This window comes from Diceros bicornis, unplaced genomic scaffold (genome assembly GCF_020826845.1).
Source record: "Diceros bicornis minor isolate mBicDic1 unplaced genomic scaffold, mDicBic1.mat.cur scaffold_100_ctg1, whole genome shotgun sequence".
Classification (NCBI taxonomy): Eukaryota; Metazoa; Chordata; class Mammalia; order Perissodactyla; family Rhinocerotidae; genus Diceros; species Diceros bicornis.
In genome coordinates this window covers 619,710-646,007 of record NW_026690940.1, presented here as the reverse complement: position 1 = coordinate 646,007, position 26,298 = coordinate 619,710, and the positions used below count along the sequence as shown (strand labels likewise).

The 26,298-nt window shown below is 36.6% G+C and overlaps 1 long non-coding RNA gene across 2 annotated transcripts in view; it reads left to right on the top strand.

Annotated features, from left to right (window-relative positions):
* LOC131402401 (uncharacterized) overlaps positions 1 to 26,298 on the top strand; it is a 48,666-nt gene that overhangs the window by 6,492 nt on the left and 15,876 nt on the right. For both annotated transcript variants that reach the window (XR_009218635.1, XR_009218634.1), the window contains 3 exons: positions 3,693 to 3,827; positions 5,392 to 5,525; positions 14,435 to 14,598. This is a non-coding gene — a long non-coding RNA (uncharacterized LOC131402401). The remainder of the gene's footprint in view (positions 1 to 3,692; positions 3,828 to 5,391; positions 5,526 to 14,434; positions 14,599 to 26,298) is intronic.

The following is a 26,298-nucleotide window of genomic DNA, read 5'->3' as shown; positions in this document are numbered from 1 at the left end:
CACAATGACTTCAAAGTGAAAAAGTGTATCTGAATTTTTCAGTCCTGAACTCATCTTGAGCTGGACCTCCCATTTCCACTAAGGATAGTAAAATAAATTTGCTGATTAAAGATAACTGAATCTTGTACTTTAAAATAGTCTCTTTGGGAACACATATCCCATGAATTCAAAGTTCAGAATTCTTTTTGTGAATGTTTCTCTTCATCTCAAGGAGTCTTGCCTTCATCTTTCTCAGATGGCTTGTTGATAGAGGAGTTCAATACCAATTGGTTGGGGGAAAAGGACAGTTAAATCCACCTTTTGTCTTTATTCTTCTCATTCTCTCTCTCTCCTTGGTTACTTCTCTCAACAGCTGGAGATGCTTACCTCAGTGTCTTGTCTGAATAGGAACTATTGCCATATCACATTACCTTCTTTATTCAGGAACAATATTATGAAACAGGGAACTGATATACAGGAAGAAAGAGAGGGGTTGGTGGATTAATAGTCCCAGTGTGTTAGGAGAACAGATGTAGCAGAAATGGTTCAGGAAACGAGACAGAAGGATAGGCAGATGTGTTCAGGGAGGATGATATTTGAATTTAGTATTGCAAAGCTGGGAAAGTTTTGTAGATGACAGTGTCCAGAGGGCGCCCAGAGGAGTCAACAGATGAGGTAAAGTGGAGATCTTGGAGACAGCAAGGTGGTGATGCAAGACTGCTGTGTAATTTGGGTCAGCGACATTGCCTTGGAATCATCTAAGACAAACATAAGAGTTGGAATGGAGATTGAGACCATGATCCAGAATCTTCAGTTAATGAGGCATGCATTCCAGATGGCAGTGGCATGAATTTTAAATATCATTTTCAGTAGAGACTTTCTGATCACTGTAGAATAATAAATTGAAAGGAGAGAGTATAGTATAGAGGCTTTTTAGAGCTAGCATTCAACAGGAAATTTATAACTATAAAGTGATCAAAGAGAGCAATGTTAGAACTTTCATGCCAAGACTTGCAAAAGAAGATATAATTTCTGATGTATTCTGGAAGTTTTGTCTTTGGTCCCCAAATGTTACATGGCATTGAGTAAATGTTTTCTTCACTTCCAAATAGATAAGAGGTAGGAAAAGTATAGATGAGCAGTTGGATGAAAGGTACCAAGGTGCCCTTCTCTCCTCTGCCCCTTTGCCTCTAATCTGGTAAGGTAGCAAGATTTGGAGTCACCATTGTTACTGCCAACAGCCAAGTCTGCACATATTTACATAACAGAATATGAAAGTGAGTTATGAATAGCAGTCAGTGTCATTTTCTTGTATTTTGATCAAAAAGATTTATAGAAATATCCTTGGACTAATGGACCTTGCTGGAAGTGGTTTCCAGATATCTCACCCTGCTGACTTGGACGTGAAATGCAGGAAAGCAGTGGGGGGTTGTGAGGGGACTGAAGAGACATAGGCAATTCCTGGCTCAATGTCAACTTCGAGAGGCTTTGAAATTTACTGTTTAATTGTAATTAACTAGTTAAGCACTTGATTTAATTACTAGTTGCTTCAATTAGAGGAGAATTTGGTGGGTAATTTTTTTAATTTCCAAGGCTTCATTTAGTGGGTAGATTCTATCTATTATAAAATGCATTTGCATGTAAGACTGATTTCTTCAATTGCTTTTTCATAAAGAATTCTAGAATTGACACTTTGAATAAAGTTCCATATTATGCAAAACAATCTTTTTAAAAAATATATAAACCGAACTGTTCTGATGAATTCACGGAGTTATCATGTGGTCTCTTTATTTACAGTCATTAGAATTTATGCTGTTCTCAGAAATTATACCTTATTACATGGCTTATATTTTTAATGCTAAAGGTGTTGTCTAATTACACCATAATTAAATGTAATTTATCAAATAGAAATAAAGACAAAACCAGTAATCAGAGACTTTTCCTCCATTCATAGATATTTAGTTGAGGTGTATCGTGTAATTAGTTTACCACTGTTTACTCTAGAACAAGTAGAATAAAATTGTCATCATTTTTCCTTTCATCATCTGACAGCACACTTGGAATTCATTTGCATAGGTTTACAATGGAAGTCATTACTCCCATCACAGATCTACTGTTGTATAACCAGCAAGGAAAAAGTGAAGTTTATGAAATGGTAGAGATAAGAAGATGGATTTATTGTTGAATAAAAGAGTTCAAGTTTTCTTTTCTTTTTTGGGGAGCAACTGATGTTCACATAGAACTCTTGTGATCTCAGGTTTGGCCAAATCTCCAAGAAGACAGATCCTATTTACTCCCACACACACAAAGTAGGAAAGACAACTGAGACATGACTTACAAGGGAGATGGCCTGAATCTGGTGCTCGAAACTTATTCCCTCACCCATCCAAAGCAATAAAGTGATTACAGTCAGAGAGGCTAAGCAGTATGAGATTGAAGATTTCTTCAGAATTGGTATGCTCAGTGTTCTTCTCCCTCCCCAAGGTAGAGAAGTGTGTGCGTGTGTTGGGGTGGTGGATTGTTTTCTTCTCATCTCAAATCTATTTAGAGGCACTGCATGGAAACCTCATGGAGACCCATCGATGTGTATCTGTGATTTGGATAATATAGAAGCTGAGGCAGGAGCTGCCTACCAAACAACTAAATAAAAAGAAGGATGCATTTCGGAAGTAAGTACACTCACACCAGTTACTGTCAAAGGTGTATATGTCCAGTCGTACTCTTTCAACAAGATGGGGTTACATTCATCTGTACCATATACATTTAATATAAAAGATTTAGCTTCCCAATGAGCAACTATATAACTGGTTTGAGTTCAGGATAAGGAAGCATCACTACCCCACCTCTCTACCTCGCCACCTCAATCCTTTCTTCACTCTTGGCTTTCTGGAGTAATGGTCTCTCTTAATCCATTTCTAATGGTTAACAGAATGGATGTTGGGGTTGGACACACCTGGAGTAGAATTTTGACTCTATTGCTTACTGATACATGAGAGCTTCTTGCAGTTTACTGAACTTCTTAGGCTTCTATTTTGCCATCTGTTAAATGGAGAAGATTATAGTGCCTACCCCATGGAGTTACTGTGAAAAATCAGTACCTGTAAAGTACTTAGCTCAGTGCCTGGCACATGGTGCTAAATAGATGTTAGCTATTATATAAAATATATATTAAAAATGGTTGTCCACTCTAGAGTAGCCTAGTGTCCCCAATCCTATCCCAAAATACAGATTCAGGAGTTTCTCCTCTGAATTCAGTTGGCAGTCTTGTGATCTCTGTTGGTGTTAAAAAGTCTCGAGTGTTGCTGGGAGATGTCGCACTGAGCAGCTGAATGATATAGAAGGGGAAGTCTCATATCCGTCCTATGGTTAATGGGCAGAAGAGGCTTCTGCATAAAGTCAGGAAAATATTTCTGTTGGTGAATTGAGTTGGCAGAAATATCTGTATGTAGCTACCAAGTGTTCTCACTTAAATGGTTCATGAAATGACCAGCTGCGTCAGTTCCCTGGCACCCCTATGGGTCCGAGGCATTTGAATGTGTCTCTTAAAAAAGTCTTCCTCCAGAATCTTTCACCGCGAAATTTTCCAAAGATTATACTCTGGAAACTGTTTTGGGAGTGACACTCCAGGGGTTTGAATCCTGGTATCCTTTTAACTTCCCTTTCTTAACCCCATCTGAGCCAAAGCTCAATTTCTCCTATTTTTTCCACAACAGGACTTAGTGAGACATTGAGAAAGACCAGATGTTAGCAACAAAAAATATGTTTACATTCCTAGAGGATAAAAAGAGAGTTGGGGAGGCTGTTGCTTTTCAAACCACAGCTCGTGTATAGTTTAAGAGAAAAAGGAGGTACTTTCCCACGATACTTTCTCTTTATGCGTCAGATAGTTTCACTTGTTGCAGAAAAAAAGGAAGTGAGGAAGAGATGAAGTGAGGAGGAGAAAGAGAAAGGAAGGTAGAGAGAATCTTTTTATTGCTTGTTACATATATGCACACATACACATTTATAAATAGCTAGGCAGCCGTCACTCACTGTGTGCTAGGCTCTGTGCTAGGAGCTTTTTTCCTAATCTGAATCTTTCCTTTGATCCTAAAAAAATGGGATCATAATCTCTGGTACATACTAGGAAATTATGGTTCAGAGGAGTTAAATACCTTGCCTAAGTTTACATGGCTAAGTAAGGGGCGGAAACTTACACTGTCTCACTCCAAAGGCCATGCTCTTTGCGCTATACCATGATATCTCTGATTACTCGTTTAGTTAATTTTTATTCCTTATGTAGAGATGACCAAAAAATGGGTATTCATTTGGAAAAAGTAACATAATGATTTGGACATTGGACAAATATCTATCATATCCATCTTGATCCTTTAAAATTTAAACTTCCTTAAGATATCACTATCTGTATTATATTTTGAAAATATTTTTATTTATTTCTCATCTTCATTAAAATGTACCATAATTATTATTTCACTGTTTAACACAAATAAGAAAGAACATAAAAGAAAAAAAGCCTAGTATTTTATTTTATTTTTTTTTGTGAGGAGGACTAACCCTGAGCTAACATCTGATGCCAATCCTCCCCTTTTTTCTTGAGGAAGATGGGTCCTGAGCTAACAACCGTGGCCATCTTCCTCCACTTTATATGGGACTCCGCCACAGCATGGCTTAACGAGCAATACGTCGGTGCACGCCGGGGATCCGAACCTGCGAACCCCAGGCCGCCGCAGCAGAGCGCGCGCACTTAACAGCTTGTGCCACCAGGCGGACCCCAAAAGCCTAATGTTTTTATTGGCGTCAGTATGTGCTTATCTCCAGTGGAATTCATGTATCTTGATGTACATCTTGTTGTTTTTGCTATTACTAAATATCTAAACAATTTTCTATACTTTGCACTTAATTTTATATGTCTTTTTTCCTATTTGTTGCTGACCGGAGCAGCACAGGGACAGATGATGATGGGGCATTATGAGTGTAGTGGAATTCCGGGTTAGGGCCACCGCTATTACATCAGCCATTGACGAGTCACATTTCCATGTGAATATTTTCTAGAATTTTGGGAGGATATAGAAACACTGCTATGGAGAGAAGATAATTTCTACCTTTAAAGTTGCTTAAAACTAGTGTTTTACTTAGGAGTCTTTTCCTTTACATATTTAGGTTAATGTGTCTACATTTAAGAGTTCTTTCCTTTTCAATATTCATGTTTTGGTTTTAGCACCTTTTCCGCGCAAAAAGCAGAAGGAAATTGCTGCCGTCCATTTTCAATTTCCCTTAGGATTCAGAAATTCTGTACGCCAGAAACTTAAATCTCAAAATATTACGGATCCACTTGAGCACTGTCCGAGTGAGGAGGCTGAGGCAGCGGGGTGAAAGTAATGGATGAATGCTTATTTCCTTCTCTCTTTCTAGACCACAAAATCTAGAAGCAGGGTCTTCTGCTTTTTCTCTTGGTGTGGACGACAACTTGGGGCTCCCCCCTTCTCAAAGTGAGCACTCCAGCAGACAGACAAGAGAAAACCAGTAGGTGAAAGTTATGTCACATCGTGAGTTATTTCTTTTTTTAAAATTATTTTTATTTTCATTTTTATTTGTTTATCGTCCCGCTTGCTCTCAGAGCACACACAACTCAAAAGTAACATAATTCGTTGGAAAGAGCATTGGAAACTTATCTCCCTCCCCATGGATTCCTGTCTCCCAAATTGGAGTCAAGGTTAAAATAACCCGGTGCTGATCGTCATATCATCTAATGCTGTCTAGACACGGTGAAATGTTCTCATGCGCAGTTTTGCAGACAAGAAAAACACAGGTTTGCATAAATTGCTGGCTCAACCCTTCTGGGATATGATTACAAAAGGAGAACTCTGATTTTATTTCTTATATATTTTACAGCAAGGAAAATGAGGGAGTGAAAGCCATTTTGTGGACTCTTCCATGGGGCAGGAGCCTTGCTCCGTAGAGTCCTCAATGTCCAGGATGAGGGTAGAAAAAAAAATTCTATACATGCTCAATTTTAACTGTAGTGTCCAGGCTCACTCTTTCCTCCAGCTCATATTTCGTCTATTTTTTTTGTCATCATATTCCTTGCTGGGCCCCTTCTGCTTAGAGCTCTTTTTAAATAAAGACACTTACAAATTTATTTTTTTTGAGTGATTGGGAAAATCCTTTGTCTCCATTTTCACCTGCTCTATAGCAAAACTTTTGTCATTTGCTTTTTTATTTCTGTTCCTTTCCTTCTATGTACTAGTGGTTTTTGACATAGGTCCTATGCTGGATCCCTTTTGATTATGATTCATCTTGAAAAGACATGAGATCTTCCCAGGTCAGAAGTCTATAGGAGGGGTGTGTGTGTGTGTGTGTGAGCACACAAGCGTGCATTTGATTCAGGCTAAAGGGACTGTCTCTGTTCCTAGGTCATGTGTGTGAGTTAAGCGATCCTTCCTTGTGCTTCAGCTGATGTATCTGGGGGTGTGGGCCCTCACTTGCTCTCCACCCCCAGCAGAGAGCCTGTGCAATATCTCATTCAGGCCATTTTCTGATCCAGGTCCTACCATATGACATTCATTGGCTAATATTGGTTGTTATTGTTATTACAAAGTTATCATGTGTTTTTGTATTATTAGGATAGTGAAATGTACTGATTATGTCACTGAGAATTGCTTACATTTAGAATGCCGTGGTTGTCATTTTGTGTAGGGCCTCTATGGCAAAAATCAGATCCCCAAATATTCAGAAATAGTGTTTTCCTGAATAAAAGTATTCAACTATAACAGAAGTCTATACTTTTAGAAATGAAAAAGACCAATGATTGTTTTTTAAAAGATAGCTCATAGGTTCCCGTGTGGAAAGTTCTGTAGCTAATAAATAGCAGAAAATGAGTGACTTATGCTGTTATAAATTTAAATTATTTTCTCAAATCATATATATACGTAGTAACCAATCAAGCAGATCAGAAGGGCTTGTGATGCAAAGTAAAAATCACTACCCTCTTCTCTCCTACCCCCTGACCCACGGCCCAGAGGAAGTCTTTTAAAATTGTTGTTCTGTTTATGATCTTCTTAACTAGATAATGTGATCATGCCTCTATTTTCTGCTTTACCAACTTAATAAAATATCTATTGATTGTTTACTATAAAGAGTCGTTTTCATTTTACCTGTCATTTTTCAGACATTATTTTGAGAGTATAAATTTGAGATTGGGGCAAAAATTAGACCGGTTGAGACAGAACGGGCATAAAGGAGTCAGAGACAACAAAAATTGTCAATTCTGTGGAGTTTTGCTCTAAAGGGGATTGGAAAATGGGTCTATAGTTGGACAGAGATGTGCAGTCAAGAAAGGTTTTTGTTTTCATTTGTTTCATTGGGACTAGAGAGCTTACATGTTTGTAAGTCAACGGAAATGATCCAGGAAAGACGGAAAAAGTGTTTTATTTGTGCAGAAACTATTCTTAGCACCCTAGCTCTATCTGTGCCTATGTCTATCTATAGCTATATAGCATATCTACACGGATATATTCATTGAATCCTTACAACAGCCCTGTGAGATAATATTATTATACCCATTCTACAGGTAGCAAACTTGGGGACTGACAAGTAACATTCTCAAGATCACAGAGCTAGTAAGTGGCCATGTCAGGATTCAAATTAGAATGTCTAGATTAAAAACCAGAGGCATGGATCGACTGCCTCTGATACCAGTTCATTTTTTTTTTTTTTTTTTTTTTTTTTTTTTTTTTTTTGTGAGGAGATCAGCCCTGTGCTAACATCCGCCAATCCTCCTCTTTTTTTGCTGAGGAAGACGGCCCTGGGCTAACATCTGTGCCCATCTTCCTCCACTTTATATGGGACGCCGCCACAGCATGGCTTGCCAAGCAGTGCGTCGGTGCGCGCCCGGGATCCGAACCAGCGAACCCCGGGCCGCCGCAGCGGAGCGCGCGCACTTAACCGCCTGCGCCACCCGGCCGGCCCACCAGTTCATTTTTAATATTTCTGTTAAGTAGCTTTTACTTCTCCCACTGGAAGACTTTAGTATCTTCTCTTTGTAATTGGCATTCTGAAGTTTTGCACTATTTTATCCAGTTGTGGTTCTTTTTTGTTGAACACCAGAAAGGCCATTTCAATCTAAAAACTATGGCCGGTTCAAATCTGTGGAATTCCCTTTCATAGTCCTCATCAGCACTCATCATTATCATCATTCCCTCCTCATTAGTTTTCTGTTGCTATGTAACAAATTACGACAGACTAATGGCTATTTACAATTTCTCAGTTCTTTACGTCAGAAGTTCAGGTGGGTTCAGCTGGGTTCTTGGATTAGGGTCTCACAAAGCTGAAATCAAGGCGTTAGTAGGGCTATGTTCCTTTTAGGCTGGAGGGGAGAATCTGTTTCCTTGCTCATTCTGGTTGACGGCAGAATTCATTGTCGTGTGACTGTAGAACTGAGTCTCCTGTTACCGTGCTGACTCTCATCCGGGCACCACTCTCAGCTCCTAAAAGTTGCCTGTATTCCTTGGCACATGGCCCCACTCCATCTTAAAAGCCAGCAATGACATGTTGAATTCCCTTTATGCTTCAAATCTCGACTTTTTCTTCTGCTACCAGCCAGAGAAAATCCTATGCTTTTAGAAGGCTCATATGGTTAGATTAAGCCCACCCAGATTAACTTAAACTCTCCTGATTGACAACCTTACTTACGTCTGTAAAATCCCTTTTGCCATGGAACGTAACATAGTCACAGGTGTGACATCTCATTATATCTTGTCATATTTACCATTTTCGGGGTCAAATTTGGGATTCTGGGGCTACCATGTCCACTCTCCCTTCATTTTTCTCTGTTCCCTTCCACTGTCGCATGTTGGATTTCGTAGAATGCTCTTCGGTATTGTTTATGTTTTCTTTCATATTTCCCATCTTTTTGTCTTTTTCTTCTATATTTTAGGAGATTTTGTTTTCTTTTCAATTTCCTTCTCTTTTGGAGAAATTTAATTTTTTTTCTAAGAGGTTTTTCTTGTTTATTTTTTAAGCAATGGTATTCTGATATTGTTTTATGGTGTAATATATTCTTGAACTCACTATTACATAATTAAAGATTTTTAAAAGTTGGTTTCTGTGTTCTGAATTACCTGTTTTCTCTGGTGGTCACTTTTACTATGTTTATTTTGAATTTTAGCTTTTATGTTTCTGGAATTATATATAGTGATTCTTCGTTATGTTCATATTGAAGACAGTGTTATTGAGAGAGTGTAGTGGGTTTCCTTTGACTCTTTTTAAATAGGTCTGTTTCTTTAGGTGGTTGAGAATTTCACCTTGGGGCAAGGTATGGGACTAGATGGGGCATTTTACTGATAGACCTTGAGGAGCACAGGTAGAGAGCTATCTGATCAACTGTGGGCCAAAGTGTAAGAATAAGAATTTTTGGAGGGTACTTACTTCAGAGTCATACTTCGACTTTCTCTAAACAGATGATTTCAATTTTTTTTGGAGTATGTTATCAAGTGTCATGCCTGGGGGAAAGCCTGGCTGTCTATGCAGAGGCTCTGGAAGAGAAATTAGGTTGCTGACTGGTAAATTTATTTTATATAATATTTTTAATGAATTTTCCTGTTTTCAATGTTATTTCTCACTTTGGTTCTTTGTTGCATCAGTTGACTTTGAGCCCAAATCCTCCCCAGGTTGCTTTCAAGTGAATATTTTCACAACTACTCAGCAGTATTTTTATGGTATATTCTGGCCTGTAGTTTTTTCCCCTCTGTTTCATCTGTCAATCTGCTCACATATACCTTCATCTTTGAAAAGTTTGTTCTAATCTCTTGTATTCTCTGATGCACCTCTCATTCTTTTCTTTGGTAGGAAATTATTTATTTTGTATTTCAAAATCTTCCAAGAGTAGTTGTAGGGGTAGATAAAAGGCAAATACATGTTTCCAGCCTTCCATCTTAGATTGGATGTGAAAGTATGACTTTTTTTAACAAATAGATGGATTGGTTAAGTATATTCTGAATTAGCTCATTTTAGCATAGTGATTAAGACCACAAATTTAAAAAGACTTCAGTTTAAAACCAGCTGTACCACTTGCTAGCTGTACCCCATTTAACTGAATATTTAACCACAGTTACCTCAAGAGTACAATGGTTGAAACTATTAGTTGAGATAACACAGGATTGACATTTAGAACAGAGTCTATCCCGTGTTAAGTGCTCAATGAATAGTAATTACTATAATAGCAAGATAATGACAGAGAAATAACTGTGTGATCAAAGTAATATGGGTTATTTGGTTTATACCATTGGTATGATCATTATCATTATCAAATATTGATTGAAACCTATGATGTCATAAGCAATGAGAACACAAAGATATAATGGTAAAAAATTGTTTTTCTCTAAAGATAATTAAAAATAGTTGTTGTGTGTAATACTTATGTATTATTTTTATAATGGTATAAGATCTTCCTTTGAGGAAATAGTTCCAATTTTATAATGCTTATGTATAGTAAAATATTTCATTAACAGAAATTATTTCAATTAGGTTCTGTGTTTCTTTTCGATGGGTAAACAAATATATTTCTTATTTATATAATTTTTTAAAGGAAACACTGTTGAATATAATATATATCTGAAATATGAAAGTAGCTTACAACTTACATAATTATTTTAGTATATATAATAAAATAATTCTAATATATATAAATATAGTCTAATAAGTATTATATTTTTATATGTAATAATAAATACGTATATCCTAGGCAAAGGGCCATGTTATTCACTATATCTCTGCTCCCTTGGTCAGACAAAAATTAATTCTAGTTAATGGGATGCTGGATGATTATTAGCTTTGAGAGTAGAAGAATATTGCTTCACTTTGAAGTTCTAAGTCATTTATCACTATGTGCTTGGGAATAATTCTGAGACTTTGTACACTAAATAAAAAGATCAGAAATACAAACTAGATGTGTTCTGTTTAGGAATACATTAGGAAAAAAAGGATGTGTAAGTATACAAACAGTGGCCAGTTCACCCTTGGAATTTCATTTTTGCTATTCAAAACATGCTAGGTTATTATCTTAGCTTATGGGAGCTGTGACTTACTACAACATATTACCAGGTCTATGGTAGCACTGAAAACATTTTGTCTTTCATGCTACTGAATTTTAGAATTTTTAGTTTTCATCTGGAAAGCATGAATATTGTTACATAATTTATCTATTGCTACAGAAAATATATGAATTTACGAACTGGAAATCTTCCATTATTCATACCTTACACGATCTCTTTAGCATTTGTCACATTTGACAACATTTTGTTTAGAACTTCTTTTTGAACTCTCAATTTTGCTTCTTTTCCCACTTTTTTATTGTCTGTATTGCTAGATCTTCTCATACCTTTGATTATCTTCTTACTCTATATCCTTTTTTTGAGGAAAACTTATCCACAACAATCATTCAGCTACCATCACAAAACACTAACATTTATCACGCCTGTGAATCCTGCCCAGTCTATTTTCTAAACTGTAATTCTCTGTCTCCTATCATCTATCGTCTATCTTTCTATCTACCTGCCTACCTACCTGTCTATTCCCAGCTTTTTTACAGCTATTTTACTGGAGATGTCTGCCTGAATGTCCTGGGAGGTATCTAAAACTCACCAGGTTACAAACCAAGAGAAGGCTTATTTATAGCATTCTCTATTCAAAAACGTTCCCCGTTTACTCCGTACAACATGTCCACTGCATCCAACAACAATCTCTGAATCTGCTACTTCTGACAGGTTATTAGCAATATCATCAAACCAGTTTCTCAACTAGTAAATTCAGGGTCTTGTCAATGTCTCAATTTTCTTTTTTTTTTTGACTTCAACTTTTACTTTTTTAAAAAAAATTCAAAAATGATCACAACTTACTTTCTTCAGATTTATGACCAAACCATATTATTTTGTATTGAAGATATTTTTTAAATGTCTTCTTATTCCATTCCATTCTGACCTCCACTTTTCAAGTCTTTATTACTTTTTGCATCCTTTATTGTGTTTCTTTTTACCTATTTATATATTCTTAAAATCATTACAGAGAATCTATTATGAGCTAGTCACTGTGCCAGGGACTTACTTCAGATAGTAGTCAAGGAAGCCCTCTCACATGGTGACATTTATGCCAATGATAATGGGAAGATGATCAGAAGCCAAACTATTCTCACATCTCCTCCCCCTTCCAACGCTACTTCCTATCATTCATTCTCCACAGTGACTTCAGATTATTTTTTTTCTAACACAGGTCTTTAAACACAAATATTGCTAAAGTGCTCAAATTTATTTAAGGACTCCAATTACTTATGATGTGAAATCCAAATTCCTTTAAGGCAGACCTCTGCCTTCTGTGCCAGCATGGATTCTTTCCTACTCTTTTTTTGTACTAGGACAAAGATTTGTATTCTCCAACAAAATGTGAACAAAACAACACAAAATAAAAATAAAAACTGTATGTTATACATTGTTCTTTGCATGTACCTGAAATGCCCACCTACTCTTGTATGCCTACCTCAGCCTTCAAGACTCATCTCAAGCATAACATCTTCAATGAGGCTTCCCTGAGAGAATTCGATTCTTCTCTATGCTCCCACATGCCCTCAGCTTCTAGAAAATACCTCTATTATAGCACCTGTCACATTAAAATTCAATCATCTTTTACATGTTTGTTTATTCAACTAGATTGAGCTTATTCAAGTCAGGGACTGAGATATTCATTTCTGCTATTTCTAGCGTTGAGCACAAAGCCCGGCCTATTAGATATTTATTACAAGTTTGATGAATGGTTAGATGGATGGATGGAGAGATGAATGACAAAAATTTGCCTTTTTCCAAAAATAATTGCTTTGAATATATCATTAGTCTTGCTCTCATTTCAATGCCAACAGTTTCAAGAGATTTCAATGACATGACTTTTCTGACCCTAGAAATAAATTTCTATATTTTACAACTCCAACACAAAGAGCTTATAAAAACTTCTCAAGTTGTGCACTAGATTCTTTTATATTTTTAAGATTTGAGGCATGGAGGGAGGGATTAATGGAAATTCAAAGTGGGTTTGAAGGACATAGTAGTTACTTGTAAATAAGAACATTCTGTTTATCTTCTTCTAGTTCACTAAGGAAAAAAAATGACAACAACACTGGGGAAAAATAGCTCGTGCATTTTAGATCACAACAAACAAAACTAATAAACAGCAAACCACAGAGACCTGTCAGCTGAAAGGAAGACACAGCATTCATTTTATAAACAATTCACTGGCATGTCAACAGACAATCTGGCAGGGAAAGAAAGTGAACAATATTTTTCAAGAAATATCTATTTTGCTGAATAAATCTTGAGCAAAATATTGTGTGAACTGTATGGATATGGAGTAAGGGCCGTGCAAAGTGAAGAGTTCATATTTCCAACATGAAATATTTTTTTGTTGTTGAGATACATTTCCTTTGAAATTTGAAAATTATTCCAGTGTCATTAATAGTAACCCCTTTTCTACAATAGAACATTTAAATAGATGTTACAAAAGATTCTTCTCTTTCTAATAATGATGAGTCAGGTATGGTGATAGAAATAGTAAGATACAGGCAATTATCTTCATATTAGCAGTATGATTCAGGGGATAACAGAAGGAAGCCATAACATTGAAAACAGTTTAGAATTATTAACATGGAGACCAACTGATGTGATTATCCCCTCAACTTATCAAGAATTACAAAGATGATCAGATTGAACATTTAAAGTAATAGGATCCTTGTCATAGATTGAGTTCTCCCAAAAGAAGATTCTTAGATTTTGATTTAGGCACAGAGTATTTATTTGGGTGGTGATCTCAGAATGCTGGAGTGAAACAGTGGGGGGAGTGAGACAGGGATGGAGGGAAACCCAATCAAAAGTGGGTTCTTGAACTGGTTATAACTCTAGGCAACTGGGCTCAGTCTTACTGGGGACCCTTTGGGGAACTATGTAGAATGAATCTCAGAACAGTCCCTCCAATGAATATGAGGCTGGGACATCCACCTACTGACACCCATCTTTCACTGACTGAAGGTTGCTCCTGGAGATGTATGTTTACCGCACTTATGGACTGTGCCTTTAGAGTAGGACACTTTGGGAGCTTGAGGAGGGGAGCCTGCAGTATGTGCAAGAACTGTCCATCACAGCTATAGCTGAAGGTAGAGCTGGTCCTGCAGCGTGTGGTGTGGGGCACCAACAGTATCCAATGTATATGTGCATTTGCACTTAAATTTATAATTTCTCAAGCAGCTACTTTAAATATAAGGATGTATATTTCTGTAATTTAATTGCTCTGAGATCAAAAATAACCCAGTACTTAAAAATTTGCAAAATTTGAAACAAATTTGGAAAAGTCATAATGTGCCACTCATGACACATATGTGGTAAGTACATTCTAACATCTTGTTGTTGCTATTAACTAACAGGCTGGAGATAATTTGCTCTATGTAATTCTGAAGACATCATTTCAGTGAAGATCTCTTCTTGTAATTCTTCAAGACGTTTTTCTTTGAGGGGATCATGCTAACAAAATGGAAAAATGCTTCTGACATCTAAAAGAGTATCTTTGCCATCCATCCTTTTGTTGTAGGTAGAGCAGAGCTCCTCTTGGGCATTGGAACAGTAACTAATTTTTCTTTTCTTTTTGCTACTAAGCTATGTCTTAGATCCTCTATAAATATTATGTCATCAAACTTTTAACTTACAATAGTCATAAAATTTTTCAACAAATACGTATTTCATTGTGAATAAGTCTTGAGCAAAATATATGTGAACAGAAGTTGGTTACCCTGTTTCAGGCGCTGTTCTAAGGAAAGTATCTGTATTAACATATTTAACCTTAATTAAAATACTGTGAGGTAAGAAGCATTATTTTCCTTATTATGTAGGTAATGAAACTGAGGCACAGTAAGGTTAAGTAGCTTCCTAAAGGTCATAGAGTTGCTAAGTATCTGAACTAAATTTCAGACCCGACTGTCTGACGCTGGAGTCTGTGCTTGTTAACAAAGCTACTAAGTGGCAATATCAGGATTTAAATCAGAGGGTAATTTAAACCTGGATTGATCTGATTCCAAAACCTATATGTTAATGGTTATTCTGCATCACGTTGCTTCAAAATCACCACTTCAATCCTCCTCTGTTTGTCCAACAGACTGAGTTTTCGAAGTGCAAATGGTGTCGCATCTCACCTCATCATTTGTCTGTTTGAAACCCTTCAAGCCTCCCCATTACTTGAAGGATCAGGCTCAGTTCCCTTTTAGGTAGTTCCTTTTTACCTGCTGGCTTCACACGCTGCCAATCTTTGAATGCCACATTCTAGTCACATTGATTTTCTTGCAACTACTCGTTTCACACTTCCCTACCTCCATGATTTACACATGGTACACATTTACACATCTTTGGAATCCTTCTCTGACTTCACTTGGTTTCACCCCATTTTTCTTTATAACATTAAGGTATAACCACTTTATGAATATTGATTTTCATCTGAGGCAGGAAACGTTTTAAAGTGAAATGAGACACTATTAAAAAGCTATGTCAAGACAAGTGTAAACCAGCACTGCTCAGGACAATATGGGACTCATGGTCACCCCATTGATGAAGGTCTTCCTGTCTCCTCATCTCTCCTAATTTGAGTTAGGTACTCCTTTCTGTCCTTGTATCTTATCAATGTTATATGCTTTTAACGCGCTACTGAAATTAACCCTTTTTGAGAGTCTGTTTCACTAGAATGGAAAATTATTGAGGATAGGAGTTTTATTTTGCTCACCTTTGTACTACTTTCCAAGCTCAATTGATTGTAGGTACTCCATGAGTATTTGTGTAATGAATGGACTCAACGTACATTTCCAAAAGCTAACTACAGCAGGAGAGGACAGGTTTATAGGACTTTGGTTTAGTATACAGAAGTGGTAGCACTGGGTACTGGTGGGACTGATGTAAAAGGGATGGCCAAATTAGTGGAGGTTAAATCGGATTAATTTTTTGGCAGGGCTAAGGATTAGGGTTTGGTCTCAGATGGAGAATTATCTGGTTTGAGGTGAGATTATATACTTTTGTCAAAACTGGATTAGTGGGAAGGACTGAGGTTACAGTGAGGGACGAAGGTAAGAATAAGAAATGCACGCAGCCCAGAAGGTTTGGCAGGGTCGGAGCTAGTATCAGCTTTCTCTCATAGTGAATTTAAACATGTCAAAATAATAGTATCTTAAAGTAATAATCATTTCCTTCTCTGTGTTCTGATTATATGTGCATATAATAGATATATGTACAAATGATTATTATGTATTTCTACTGCTACATCATATTGTATATGTGTGTGTTGGTATCTATTTGATTACATACTTGTTTCCCCCGTTAAGCCATATGCTTCTTGAAGGACTAGGGACTATGTTTTACACATACTCTTTTTCTCTTTCCACCAGATCCATTGATGTGCCTGACATATAGTAGACATTTAACTAATCCTTTTAAATAAATGAAAAGTTTTCTCTATTTAACTCAGTCCACTTTCTATGTTTGATCCATCAAACTGCTGATTGTATCTTCACTAAATATGTGTTCAATTAACAACAATAGAATGTAATCTTATATTTGTTTTTGGCTAACTGATGAATTTATATTTTTCCATTACTCTACTGTAAGCATCATGAGGGCAAAAGTTATGTCTGTTGTGAATATTTGTATCCCCTCTGGTGAATATAGTGATTGGTACATAATAAAATTATTTTTAAAAATGTTGCATGAATGAAAAGTTGAAATGTGCAGATTTATCTTTGAAGAGGATAGGATCTTTGGTGGGCTGACTTGGGTTTTCTAAGTGGAGTCCTCTCTCACATTTTTCATCCAGGATCTTCTCTATTCTTTGGACAGTTCTAGTGGCTGAGAAGTCAGTTCTTGCCGATGATAGTGAAAAATGTCGTATTTTCCTTGGTACCATTCTCATGACTTTTTCCCCCCCTGAGGTTATGTGTGTGGAAGCTTCAAGTTCAGAGTTAATTCATACATTTTGCAAGTATTTATGAAGTGGGTTAGTTATTTCTAGCATTCTGCCATCTTCCCTTCCTGGTCTGTTTTTTTCTGTTACTGACATCCTTACTCTAAGATCTTAGGTCAAGTGACTAGCTCCTCTCTCCCTCCTGCCCCTGACCCACTCTTTTTGAGAAATACTTCATGTGTTGGAATTATGACACCTTGAGTCTCGCCTTAAGTGAGAGGGTGGGAAGTGAGATGCAAACTACAAGCTTGAACTTAAGCTCTTACCAAATTTCCACTCTTATCTTTTAATAGATGTTTATTGAATAAAGGAATGAACCAATGGAGACTGAAGCAAAGATAATTGATAACTAAGATCTTAGGCAGCATTTATTAAGTAGCATTCAGGGGTGAAAGCCATGCTTTACTGAAGTTTTATATTTCCCATTTTTTGTTGTTATTGTTTGGTTTCTGATAGGTAATGCTTTTTATTTTTTAAGAGGCTAGTTTCTCCTCTGAATATTAAAAAAATATAGAATTAATTTAAAAATTACATATTACTTTCCTTTCAAATGATCCTTAGATAAAAGAATCTAGACAGTCATCTATGCTTCAGTCTAACCCAAGGCAGGAGCAATTGTCCTCTCTTGCCACTTTCCATTATTTCTGAGTCATTATGCACATAGTTCCACAGTCATATCACAGTTTGAAGAGAGAAGATAATACACCAACTCATCCAGAAAAAACCTCATATTTAATACTCATATACTTAGCGCACGTTATAACAGTTTTATTCTGTAGTATACAAAATATAGCATATTATTCAATTCGATCATTCATTCAACAAGCATTCCCTGAGTGCACATTGCGTGTCAGGTACTATGCCAGAGTTTGGGATGTAGAGGAGGATACAAGGTTGACCTACAGTCCTCGAGGAACTTTGGTGGAGAAGACAGGTACAATGCAACTGGATTAAAGGAGTAGGGAAAGAGGATGATATTTTTTCTTCTTGAGAAGATCATAGACAGTGATCTTTAAAACACACACAAAGTAAAAGAATAGATATTTGTTTGAGAAAGCAGAGCTGAGCGGCTGGAGAATAAAGGAGAGGCCAGTGGGGAGCAGAGTGACTTGATTTGGGGGTTTTAAACATCGTGTTGCGGAGACAAAATGATGAAGGCTGGCCTGCCGGGTGGAGAGACCGAAGTAGGTTGATGCCTGTAATACGCTAACCAGGACGTGACGAGCGTCTGAAGCAAAGCTCTGGCGATGTGATCGAGAGGAGGGGGAAGTAGGGGGCTTGCTTAAGAGCAAAAACCCATTTCACGTGTGTGGTGAAGGCGACTGAGGGTTTCAGGAAGGCCCCGCCAGTGCTGGCTTCTTGCTGCTCGAGCGTCACGATCTTCTCTTGACCTAACGTTCCCAGGCAATCTTTCTCCAGGTTGCCACAGTACTTTTTTCCTGAAAGCGTATATCTTACAAGAATATATGGCGCCGTTAGAATATTACCTCGGAATGGTCACACCTAAGGGAAAGTGTGATAATTTTACCCATATTGGTAGTGATAGTGAAATACTCACCCTGGAGAAGAGACATTTCCTTCATGTATTAAGTAAAAGTCACTAATAGGCAATGACGTTTTATGTCCTTGTCTTTGCCACAATAACTGGAAAACAAAAGTGTGTATGTTTTTAGAAATCTTAACATAAATTCTATTCACACCGCAACACAGTTCTCATTGCTATGGTAGTGTGTATATATATATGTACTTACTTCGGTAGGTAGGTGGTTACTTAGAGCCTGTAGTATCTACAAAAAAGCAGTTAATGAGGAGTCACGATCTGAATTCTTGTCCTGCTTCTGCTAAAAATGTTTATAAAAACTTGAACAATTTATCTATGTAGCCTAAGTTGTAGATAATCTACTTTAAAATATACAAGTACCCTAGAGAAGGAAGAGGTAAGGAGGTAAGGTTTAAGTAAAAGGACTAAATAAAAATATAAATAAAAAGATCTTGAGATAAAGAATCCTGGGTTATGTTTTTGGAGTTGTCAATGATTCGTTGCCTAGAGTAACCAGTTTATCTGAACACTATGAAGAAACTGTTGAAATATGTGAACTCTAAAATTATATGATTCCAGGACATTTTATTCATTTAAATAACTCTATTTAATAATAGTCAAAATATAATTAATGTTTATTGAGTATTTCTTATGGCCTAGGCAATGTGTATATTGATTATCTCATGTGCTTCCCCAACAACTCACGGGGAATCATGACTATTCTGTTTTAGAGAGAATGAAATGAGTTTCTAGGAGACATAACAAGTCTCAAGTCATAAATGGTGGAGCTGAGGATCATATATGTCTTGAGATCATGTACCCACATGCATACATACACACACACACAGTATGTTTGCAGAACTAAAATGAGGCAGAATATTGTAAAATTGTCTGATGAATTTTAAATGTCTTGATAATTGTTTGAATAAATATTTGCCTATTGTTGGGTAGTGGTCATATTTATTGATTTTCATATCTCCAGCAACAATTAAATTGTCTGGCACATAGCTGCTCAAATAATATTAGTTAAAATGAGTTAAAAGATCTGAATATTGGTAAACAGTATTGTTCTTGGAATTGTTGGATATATGTCTGGGACTCTTGATAGACAGAATAGATTTGGTTATTCTATGGGACAAAATCAGCTTTCCTGGCCCAGGATGATGGTGGAGGGAACCGTAAAGAATTGAAGGAAAAGAGAAAATAAAACAATCCATCCACAGAACTAAGCACTGAGATGTTGGAATAATGTTTATATAATACTTTGGGGTTTTTTCTATCAACTGTGTTGTTGCCAGACCAAATATATTTTTATTCTGAGCCTTTAAGTTTTGTTCTTTTCATAAGACATCACCAATCATCTTTTATTCGTTCATTTTTTAGTACACTAAAATTCAAAGTTGAGAGCACAATTAGGTCTATTTGAATAACTAAGAGTTGAGGTAAAAGTAGCCCCAGTGGGAAAAAGTCATGGAGTCGCAGTTATAATTCACCTCCCTATTCCCTGCTGCTACCCTTGATACAATGTTCCTCTTTTAAATGTTATACCAAAACCTGTTTTTAAAATGTCACTAAGATATGTATCCCCAGGCGATATAAGGAAACATGATATTCTTCTTTCTACTACTCATTCTCTTGGGAAAAAGAATAATTTAGCAATTTATTTTGTGAGAACCTCTGTCACGGCTTTCAATCCAGCTTTCTTAGAACTCTTGTTATCTAAGGAGTTAGGTAACTTTTAAATGCTCTTTTGAAGCAAAACGGAAGTCACATCTGTCTTTACATGTTGCTTCCTACTGTTAGTAACTTTTATTTTCAAGTTTTTCTTCTTTTTAAGGATTTGTCTTATTAGATTTCATTTTTTCAGACATTTTTCAGGAAGCTGCTAGAATGTTTATCCTCTTTTCAATGGCTTCCTGCTGTTTTGGTACTAGAAATAGTTCCACTGGTGCCATCATAAGTTTTTCACAAATTTATTCCCATATCATTATTAGTCAAATAATCATAAAGCAAGGAACCTTGGCTTGGTGGCCGGCCAGTTTTTGTTCAAATATTTTTTCTTTTAATTTGTCCTTAGTTTGTCTTGGAAACTAAAATGCGCATAAAAAGTAGCCATGAAAAACTGCATGTCATTAATCATATGGTGGATTAAATACATTGTGTGGTTCCGGAAGGGAAAACTAGAACCAATGGGTACATGTTATATAGAGAAAGAGTAATTTATTATGGGAATTAACTCTATAGGGTTGCAGTTGTCAGAATTTTGAATGATAACCAATTCTATATCTTTGAGGATATTTAAGAAGAGATTTAATGATCTCTTGCCTGAAATGTGATAGAGGAAGTTATATACACACAATATAAGTAGAGTTGAATTAAATGATTTAGGATTTTTTTGACTATAAATATGTAAATGCACTCATGATTACGTACTTACTTGTATGTACATACGTATTTCTCTAAATTATGTGTCTGTGTGTGTGTAATAGAAAGGGTTGGACATAAAATGTTGAATAGAGAGAATTTATGGCATTTTAATTAAAAAAGGAAACTCCAACTGTTTGAGAGATATAGGCAAATTGGTGGATACTGAGGGGAGCCATTATACCACCACTGACACGTGGTAACCATTGCTGAGACCAAGCTGGTGACCTATGTGCTGGTAAAGAGTCAGCCAGGCAGGCAGCAGATTCATTGTGATTTGTGGATTCCTAGAATGTGAGAAGTGATGATAAGGCAACCCAGATACTGAGAAGTCAGGGTCAGAAAATGTGATTGTTTTCAACTGGGACATTTCCAGTGACGTTTTCTGATGGCTTCTAAGACTTGATGAGTGTGAAGTTTAGACTGAGAAGAAAGTGATTTACTTCACTTAGGGAAGTTTCTTCCAGAACAGTTTTGGGAAAGGAGGGAAGTTACTGCACGTCCAGAAAACTGGGAGATCAGACACAAATCTTGTATGCCTAGACAGTGATGATACCGGGAACTGCCTGGAATGAGCTGGGTTTGTGCTTTAAATCTATTACAAGGGAAATGTGACACTGGACAAGGGATATAGTCCAACATGTTCCACAAAGGAACAGAATTTTGGTGTTTTTGAGAGTATTGCCTGTGTGTGGTTGTGGGACAAAAGCTGGGAGGTGTTACAGCTTCAGAATATGTAAATTTCCTTTAAAAAAATGTGTGAATGCTAGTCTCAAAGACAGAACTCTTGAATTAACAGGGATAAGATGGGGAGCCCTCTTGAAGTACAAAGATGCTTCTGGTTTAACCACATAGCGATCCATAAAAGAGCTCAGCCTGCAAAACTGTTCACATACAATTGTCACTTAGCATGCTCATATAGTACACTAATTTATTTTTTAATTATTTTTACCGTGCTAAAATTTACCATGCCTAAATTGGTAAATACCAAGATTAAATGTTTCTTTCTCTATCAAAACAATATTTACTTGCCTTATCCATTTCTATCTCCTCCAGTTGATGATTGGTTGATGGGATTAATAATGTGTACTAGAATAAAAGAGATAAAGGTGGCTAAATCAGGTGGGTGTGGCAAAAATATCTATTCCCACGTGAAGAGTATACAAGTGACCAAATAACTAATTTTAAAAGCAGCAACAACTGAATTGGTTAATATTTTTGGTTTAGTTAAGCTGCACTACTGACTTCGGTGCTGGATTCACCGTGGCAAAACTAACGCAGATGCTCAGACTCTTGCATTCACAGTCTTCATCTTCTGCTCTGAAAGGATTACTACTACATAATGACACACATTAAAAAGTTCTATGCTAAGAAGCATTGGTTATGAGAAGCAGCTGGTCCTGGTATTTTATGGCAATACTGGGTGGGGCAAGATTAGTTTTACCTAAGAATGGGGGTGGTCATGAGAATGGCTCTGTTCATTTTCTGTGTAGGGTAGCAATCTGTGCTGCTCCTCATGATGTGCTAGTTTGGGCAGAACAGGCGTCAAATAATGCTGAACTGATAATCCTTTGAAATGTTTCATTTCTGATACTCCAGCGACCCTGAAATTCCATGACCAGCCAGAGAGGGGTTTTAGTCCTTACAATACCACTTTCTTAGTCCAGAATCTCATCATTTGTAACTTTGATCTACACAACCTCTTTTTGCCACAAGATCCAAAGGAAATATGGAAAATAAAGGTAAGTAAAAAAGATGAACAATTTTTTCGTGATTAACCCCACTCTAAAAAAAAGAAAAAAAAAAACCCATATTAATCAAGAACTGAAATTCTAGACCAACCGATCTAGTAGTTTTGAGAGGAGGGGATTGAGAGAGATAGACCAGAAGCAGGTGAGAGCAGGCTACGGTTCTGCATTTTGAATTATATCCCTAATGGTGTCTGTCTGCGTGTGTGCGCGTGTGTGTGTGTATTACATTGCTTTTGACTCCTGTATGATTTTCTACTTTATACATCTATCATCTTTGACTTTCCCGTTTCCCAAGTGAAGTTCACCTTAGTTGCTTCAGCTCCCGTTTACCTCAAACAGTGCAGAGAGGAACAGCCTCATACCTGTACCCTAATGAATCTGTTTATAGTTTCTCTGACTCATATACTCAGGGGGGGCTTATTGACTCATTGTGTACATGCCTACATAATTCCCTGAAATGCTTCACAGTGCTCTTCAGATGGCTCACCAGTTTGGCCTCCTCTCAACAGAGCATGAAGGATTCTGCTTTCCCACATCTGATAATCTTTGGAATTACTTAATAATATTCTCGCCAAACTTAAGGGTGAAAGTGCTATGCCATTGTTTCAATTATTCTCTAATTATCTGTGAGGCCGAGTACATCTTTTCCTATTTTTAAGTCATTTGAATTTCCTTTTATTGTTTGTTGGCTATTTATGGCCTTTGCTCATTTTTCTGTTAGATTTTCGGTTTGTTGTATATTATCAGCAGAACCTTTTATGTTCCTGATATTAATTAATTGTTGGGCATAGACATTCGAAATGCCATTTCCTGTCTGGAACGGTTAACTTTGTATATGGCGTTCTTTATTGAACTGAAATGTTAATTTCAATATAGTCAAAATTTTTGTGGTGGTTTTGAATGCTTGGAAAACATGCATTGTTTATATGCATGTTTATATCTATTAACTCATAATTCTTGATTTAGTTAAGTCTTTTCTGTCTTTCCCTATTTTGGGTTCAGCTTCATCTGTTTCTGAAAATAATGTGACAAATTCTCTAACGATAACTGTGTAATTCAAAGTCTCCTTGTTTGCTGTTTGTGGTTCTATTGTAACATTTTTGCTTCAGTTTTTTGGTGGGGGGGGGACTGCAGGTACACAAATCATGGCACATCAGCCTCAACAGTGTACGCAACTTGGTTCTTGTTTTATTTATTTTTGTGTATTTTTTTCCTCTTCATTCTGCATTCCCATTCTTACACCGACCCCTCCCTCCACCATGGGCAGCCAGTCTAATGTATTTAACATATAGTCAGAGATATGCATCTATGCTTTAAAGATCTATATTTTTGTTCTCCTTATTGATGAATGCCTCTTAAATTTACTTAATATGAATAACTATATCACCATGATAAGAGATTCCATAGTATTTCCTCCTGGATTCTTTTGACTTTTTTCTTGAAAACCATTTTTAAATTGGGTCTAGTGTGTCTGAAGACCCACTTTATCTTGTTTTTGCATCTAAAGAAAGTTTAAATGGACGTTAGAATTTTAGGTTCAAATATTTTTTCCTTCAGCACTTTGAGAATATCGCCCCATTGTCATCTTGTATCCAGAGTCAATTTGTGTTCCTTTATAGATAATTTGTTTCTTTTGATTTCTTTTGCTGTCTCTTTGCTTCTGATCTTAAAAAACTGTATTTTTTTTCCCCTTATCTATCCTATTTGTTTTGTGAGGAAAACTTTCATTCCGTAGGCTTACATCATCTTTTTCCTTTTTTAATTCTAGGGGAGTCTTAATCATGATTTCCTCTCCTCTTCTTTTATTTTTTTCTTTCCATGTGAGCTGCCAGATATGTGATAACACTTCTTCATCTATCTTCTTTACATCGTAATTTTAATATTTTCTTTTTCCTTGAGAATTTTCCTGTTTGTGCTCCTCAGATAGCTCCTTATTTTTCCCTTTGTGCATATTTCCTAGAAGTGTCAGCTAATACATATCTAGAGGAAAAGAAAACTTTCCAACCCAGCCTAGTTTGTGTCCTTCCTAGTGAGTTTTAAGAGATAAAGAAAACCTGTGTTGAAAAAAAAAACCTCAGATAATCCAATAGAAAAATGGGCAAGATACTGAAACATGCAATTAACAGAAGAAAAAAAAGCAGAGGAGACAATGGAAGAAAAGATACTCAACCACATTACCAATCAGGGAACGCCAGTTAGAGTGATAACGAGATATTGTTACACACCCCCCAAATTAGCAACGTTAAAAAATCTGTGACACAATCAAATGCTGGTGAAAATGTGGAGCAACAGAAACTCTCATTCACTGCTGGTGGGAATAGAAATTGGTACATCCACGTCAGTAAGCAATCTGCCAACACAGAAGATGTACACACATCTAAAAATTCAACTCCTATGAATATCCACTTAGGAAATGCATGCACATATGCTGGAGGATATATGTGTAAAAAATTTTTCATAGCAACCTTTTTTTTGAAATACTCTACAACTCTCCACATCAAAATATTCATGTGCAATATAAAAAATAAATGTTTTTATATAATTGTACATTGGACTATTATACAGCCACGAAACTGGATGAACTACACCTCCACCAGCAACAGAATTCTTACAATCACAATGTTGAGCTTTATATAAAGTTCAAAAACCAGTGAAAAATATTTATATTGTCTAGGAAATGAATAGAAAGTGGGCAAGAACAAATCTCTTAAGGTGTTGGATAAACATTAAAAGCACGTTTTACAAACATAGCAGAGGAGAAGGCAAAAAAATGTGGAAAATTCTGAAGACCAAAAAGAGATCAGAACAAATCCTGATGGGTAAGTGAACACAGAAGCCTCTCGATATCTGTTCGCCCAGAGCTTCATTTCAAATGGGTCTTTATTCTGCGAGGAACAGAAGACAAAGCCTAGGGCTCAAACACAATAAGCCATTAGATTGGAAACTTCTGCATAAAGTCAACTTAATGAAATAGAAAAGCTAAACAAATATTCATATATAAATAAACAAATAAAAAATTTCACGCTGTTGTTAGAAAAGAACTAACAGGCCCCAAATGGAGTAATTTGCCTCCAGGACAGCAAACCAAGATATAATTTCAGTTTTAAACATCTCCCAAGAATGTGATTTTAAGTAGTCAATCTGAAATTTTCTGATCAGCACTAGTGAGGTAATCTGTGTGATAAAACTCCCACTGTTCCCTTCCTCTCAAAAGATGTCCTGGCCTGAAACAATCCTTTCTTTTCTTTTGCTAATAACTTCCTTACCTCACCCTCCCTTTGCCTATAAAAACCTTCCATTTTGTACAACTCCTTGCAGCACACTTTTACTTGCTAGATGGGACAGTGCTTGTTCCATGAATCATTTAGTAAAGCCAATTAGAGCTTCAAATTTACTCGGTTAAATTTTGTTTTTTAACACCGTCAGTGAAACATGCCATTTACAACCATTGGTTGTAGGTGGAGGGGGGAATATTTTTCCCTAAGCAGATCTAAATGTAAGCTGTCCCTAAGGTGCCTATAGATCTGGATTTCAAAAAAAGTGGATGGCTGAATACCCCAAACTTCAGAATTTATTGTA